Source organism: Hyla sarda, chromosome 3 (genome assembly GCF_029499605.1).
Source record: "Hyla sarda isolate aHylSar1 chromosome 3, aHylSar1.hap1, whole genome shotgun sequence".
Lineage (NCBI taxonomy): Eukaryota > Metazoa > Chordata > Amphibia > Anura > Hylidae > Hyla > Hyla sarda.
This window is the reverse complement of record NC_079191.1, coordinates 358,057,382-358,063,381: the sequence shown is the minus strand read 5'-3', so window position 1 is coordinate 358,063,381 and position 6,000 is coordinate 358,057,382.

Sequence of the window (6,000 nt, the reverse complement as noted above, 5' to 3'; positions counted from 1 at the left end):
CCTTGGCTGATATATAGAGCTGTTTACATCAATCAATTAGAGGATGGGGGGGGGGGGGGTGAAAAGACTTGTGGCACCTGAGCAGCTTGACTTCACCTCTTTGGCACTTGGCTGAAAATAAGTAAGATGGTAACAACCATCAGCCCCAGGGAAGGTACAGTTTATACCGTAACAACTCTCCAATGGCATCTGCAGCTCATAGCAGCAAATACAACTGACAGATTCCATGTTTATCGCTGCACCCGGATTATAAAGACAGTGATGTCACAACAGGGGGTAATAATGTCAACATGAAGAGAAGATATAGGCAATGTTGTCATAATACATGATCATAAGCATAGAAGTATACTGTAAGTAAATGGTTATGTCATCATACACTAATCGTCTTTCGTGTGAAACAGTAAAGGGTCGATGTGTAAAGTGATGTCACTGTCCTATACTAAAAACCACAGCAAAGGGACAATTAATACTAAATCATAAAACAAGGATGAAGCCCGGAATGATATCACAGTACAGAGGTAACAAACACTAATATGACCCTATGTAACAGAGGGTCTAATGGGCCTCCTCAGGCTCTAGGGCACAGGTGTGTCTGCAATATTTGCATCCCTTAGGCCATGTGCACACACAGTATTATGAGATTATTGTTGAGCCTCAAAAGGACATCCATTTCTACAGGCAAAGTAAGTCTCAAACTTTCAGACGTCGCATTTTGAAACATTTCTTGTGCTTTTTAAGTTTTGTTTTTTTCCCTAGGCATTTTTTACAGCAAAATTCACAAACAGCCCTTTTAAGGAATGTTAACCTGACCAGAAAATGTGTGAAACATTGTTCCAAAAAGCCAATTTTTTTGAGCTCTAAACATAGAAACATAGAATGTGTCGGCAGATAAGAACCATTTGGCCCATCTAGTCTGCCCAATATTCAAAGGTTAAAAAGAAGTTCATAAGAAGCACTTAATTTTACATTAATAGTAATTGCAGATATGAAAATTGAAAATGAATGTGATCTAACAATTTGAATTAAATTGTACAAATAACCATTATTTGGATGTTACGTGTCTTACAAACCATGCCAAAATACTATGGGGGAATTTATAGAACTACGGATTTCATGTGAAATTCCTCTGGCTTCTGCTACACCTTATGTATTTATAGTAGGGATCCACCGTTATCAATTTTTTAGGGCCGATACCGATAATCTGTGACCTTTCAGGCCGATAGCCGATAATTTATACTGATATTCCGGTATAAGTTCTAGGCTATTTCCACACCACCCGGCCCCGCAGAAGCCTTTGCAGATCAATGATTTAAAGCGGGCGCTTTAAATCAATGAACTGCAGCAGCTTTTGCTGGGCCAAAGACCGCCTCCTGCTGCCTGTCCTGGGGTCCTCCCTTGTCCAACCACCACCGCCGTGGCCCGCTTCGCTCCCCCTTCCTGTCCTGGGGTCTTCCCTAGTCCAACCACCACCGCCGCGGCTGCCCCATTGCCTCCCCCATCCCCGGTTTAATAATTACCTGTTCCTGGGGCCCAGGGTCCATGCTACTTCTGGCTCCGGCGGCGTCCTGAGCTGTCACTGTGTGCACTGACGGTGACGTCGCGTTGAGGACGTCACTCGTCATTGCGCTGTGCAGCGCAGCGCGCAGGACGCTGCAGGAGCCAGAAGTAGCGCGGACCCCGGGCCACGGGAACAGGTAATTATAAAACCGGGGATGGGGGAGGCAATGGGTGGTGGCGGTCTCTGGCCGGGGCGGGGCATTATCGCCATATCAGCAAGGTAATTGCCCGATAATGTCCAAAATCGTGAATATCGGCCGATAATCGGTCGATCCCTAATTTATAGGTGCACGCTTCTTACTAAATCAGGCAGTGAAGCAGCCCGTGCGCCATATTTTTTAGATCTATGCTAGCTCTGTAACATAAATTCGGATAAATCTGGTGTTGGAGGAGGTTATGGCTTCTTTTACACCAGGCTAAGTCTTCTTGGTGAGTGAAGTGTAAAGTTGATAAAAGGCACAGAACATGTTGCAACTTTTCAGTCTTTGCCTAGCACCAAAATTCTCCCATGTGTGCACTTAGCCTTATAGCTGTGCCAACTGGATGCTGCCTAGATATGTTGAGGTAGAGATACTGCAGCATGATCCGCCACCCTCTCTTGTGATGGATTAGTGTCTTTTGCAGCAGCATCTCCCTCCTCACCACTGTCTAGTATTTACTGGAACATTTTAGAATTTTCTTAAAGAGTACCTATCATCAACTAAGCTGTCCCTAATCCCTCCCCCCAATCTGTCCCTGACTCTCACTGACTCTATCTCTGTATATATTTTTACCCAAAACCCCATATAAATACCTTTTTTAGATCCCTTGTGGCTGCTCAGGCTCCTGCTGTGAGCGAGGGAGGAAGGGGGCGTGGCCCCACAGGCTTGACGTCATCTGAAGCCTGTCAGTCCGCCCTTCCGCCCTTCTCCCTCTTCAACATCAGAGTGTAACAATAGATCTCCCTGGCAAGGTGAGCACAGCAGCATTGTGGGACTTGTACGCTCTGTGTCCCGAAGCAGTCATTCATTGTCCCATAGTAATGCGGCAGTACGTCGGGACTGGTGTGATCTGTGTCCCGACATGCTGTCTTGCTACTACGGGATAATGAATGACTGCTTCGGGACACAGAGTGCACAAGACCTGACCCTCTTCTGTGCTGCCCTGCGCTACACTGACATTTGGCCAGATGAAGCGGCTGGCCATGTCAGGAACGCCCGTGCTGCAGGCACAGCGCTCGCTCTGGCCTGTCTGATTGACAGGTGGGGAGCAGCGCTGTGCTCTTCAGTGTCCGGCTTGGCTGAGATTTCGGACTCATGCTGCCAGGCCTCCATGAGTCCGAACTCTATGGGCCGGGACATTTAGTGGTCGTTTTTTAAAAGTAAAAAAAATATGTATATAAAGATACATTTTTGTTAATCACAAGTAATTAGAAAGTTGTTTCTAATACATTCATAAACAAAATATAAAAAGTTTTTTTGGCGACAGGTACGCTTTAACAATTACTAAGAGCCTACAGACAGAGAAAAGGGCTGTACAGGCTGCTGGAAGGTGAGGAACATGCCACATTCTCCTAACATATTCATATATTTATATGTACTAATGATTAATGTACAAACAAAACGTCTTTGACACTGGGGCCTAATCCAGTGTGTAGCCCGACAAAATAATTGATTCATCTGAAAAGCCAAATTCTTTGCTGAAATTCATATTCGATACGTCAGCCTTATTATAAGAAGGTCAATAGAAGACTCTGCATTGATATTTTTTCTTCTAATGGTTATACCTGCAGTCATGTGATCAAGTTTTCAGACCCGTCCCCCTGTCCTCATTACCCCATAATGACAGTTAAAACTAAATGTTAGAAGTTTTTGCTAATTTATTGAATAGCAATAATTAAAATATTGCAGTGACATAAGTATTCAGACCCTTTACGTAGTACTTTGTCAAAGCCCCTCTGACAGTGACTATATCCTCTAGTCTTCTTGGGATGATGCCACAAGGTTTTACATCTGGATTTGGGTATTTTCTGCCATTCTTCTCTGCAGATTTTCTCAATCTTTGTCAGGTTGGATGGGGACCATTGGTGGAAGTTATTATAACGTCTCTCCAAAGATATTCGATTGGGCTCGGACTTGGTCCCTAAGCCGCTCCTGTGTTGTCTTGGCTGTGTCATTATCTTGTAAGAAGGTAAACCTTTGCCTAGTCTGGGGCCCAGAGTACTCTGGATCAGATTTTCATTGAGCTACTGAAAAACATTCCCACAGTATGATGCTGCCTCCACCAAGCTTCATTGTAAGGATTGTATTGGACAGGTCGTGAGCAGTGCTTGGTTTCCTCTAGACATGACTTCATCAGACCAGAGAATCTTATTTCTCACAGACTGAGATTCCCATAGATTCTTTTCTACAAACTTCAAGCTGCTTTCATGTGTCTTTTACTATAGGGAAGCTTATTTATGGCCACTCTGCCATAGGATCTGGATTGGTGGAGTGCTGGTTCACCTTCTGGAAGTTTCTCCCATCTGCACACGGGATCTTTGGAGCTTAGACAGAGTGACTATTGGATTCTTGGTTATCCCTCTTACCAGCGCCCTATCTCCCCGAATTACTTAGTTTGGCAGGGTGGCCAGCTCTAGGAACCTCCTTTCATTGAATAATTATGTAGGCCATTGTGCTCTTGGGAACCTTTTAGAAATGTTTTTATACCTTTCTCCAGATCTATGTCTACACACAATCCAGTCTCTGAGCTCTACTGGCAAAGACTTCTAACATTCTGTTTTAACTGTCATTATGGGGTATTAAGTGCAGAATGGGGGGGGGGGGGACTCTATGGGGGAGATTTATCAAAACCTGTGTGGAGGAAGAGTGGTGCAGTTACCCATAGCAACCAATCAGATTGCTACTTTCATTTTTGACAGGGCTCTTTAAAAATGAAAGGAGCAATCTGATTGGTTGCTTTGGGTAACTGCACCACTCTTCCTTTACACAGCTTTTGATAAATCTCCCCCTATATGTTGTGGCCTTATACTAAAATAAAATAATAAAAAAGCTAAATGTGAAATACTCTGATACATTTCTGAATGTATTGGATCAGCCATAATTATTATTATTAATCATTACGAGCACAGTATATTACAGGTTTCCTGTAATCTTCTTTAACAAGGCCCCTATGTCCAATATCTTGTCTCTGAAGGCATCAGGTACTGAACACATCTTGGACACCTGACTAATTTACCCGGTAGTGTTTTCCCCGGTGACCAGAGCTGTAAGAGATGAGCACACGGCATCACATTCACATGGGACCTACAAGCTGCTTGTTCTGTTAGCTGTTAGCTCTATGAACATCTCCAATCACGATGGAATCTCTTCATTGTGAAGTCTTGTATACATAGACTGAATCACACATATACATTTATATCAACAGATATATTAAATTTTTTCTCTGGAGCTTCTTATCAGGAAATCCAGCTGGGAATCTCAGATCTATGGAGTATTATAAAGTGTTCCTCCCTGCCCAGGGTAGGAGAATATAGAGAACCATTTATAGATTCCCCTGGTCTTCACCCTTCACCACCCATGGGGACTTGGATTCCATTCCTAGGTTTGGTCCTCAGAGCTTCCAATAGATGATGGCTGCAGACAATGGGTGTAGTCAGTCAAGAACCTATGTCGGGCCGGTGAAGAAAATATATTGGCCCTGGAGTGTAGATTTCTTTGTGGTCTTTTTTCCCCCAATGGGTATTTTTCTATGGTATTCACTAACTTACCAATTTTTTCCTACGTTTTTCTTTTTTTTTTCTTTTACAGCTGTTCTGAGCTGTCGAGATTTCCAGAGCTAAAATCCACCCCATTTTATGTGGGAACATTAGTAAATAAGTTGGGATGATTCAAAACTGTCGGGGACCCACACTTTTTTGCCAACCACACTCCTTTTCACAGGTACCACGCCCCTTTTAGGGTTTCTGAGTAAAACAGCCAGTTGGTTGTGTTTTTTGGTCACAAATTCTGGCAAATTTAGTAGACAGATTATTTGGTAATCTAGGGGTATAACATAAAATTATTTATATATATATATATATTGTGTATATATATATATATATATATATATATATATATATATACATACTAGCTGAGTACCGGCGTTGCCCGGTTTTTCCTTCCTAATCCTTGTTGTGGAGGAAAATCAACAAAGGAGGAAGCTTTTGACTTCAAATCCCATCCCCATATATTGTTGTCATATCCCGTCCTCATACCCCGACCTCTTATCCCGACCTCCTATCCCGACCTCCTATCCCGACCTCCTATCCAGTCCTCCTATTCAGTCCTCCTATCCCGTCCTCCTATCCAGTCCTCCTATCCAGTCCTCCTATCCCATCCTCCTATCCCGAACTCCTATCCCGACCTCCTATCCCGTCCTCCTATCCCGTCCTCCTATCTCGACCTCCTATCCCGACCTCCTATC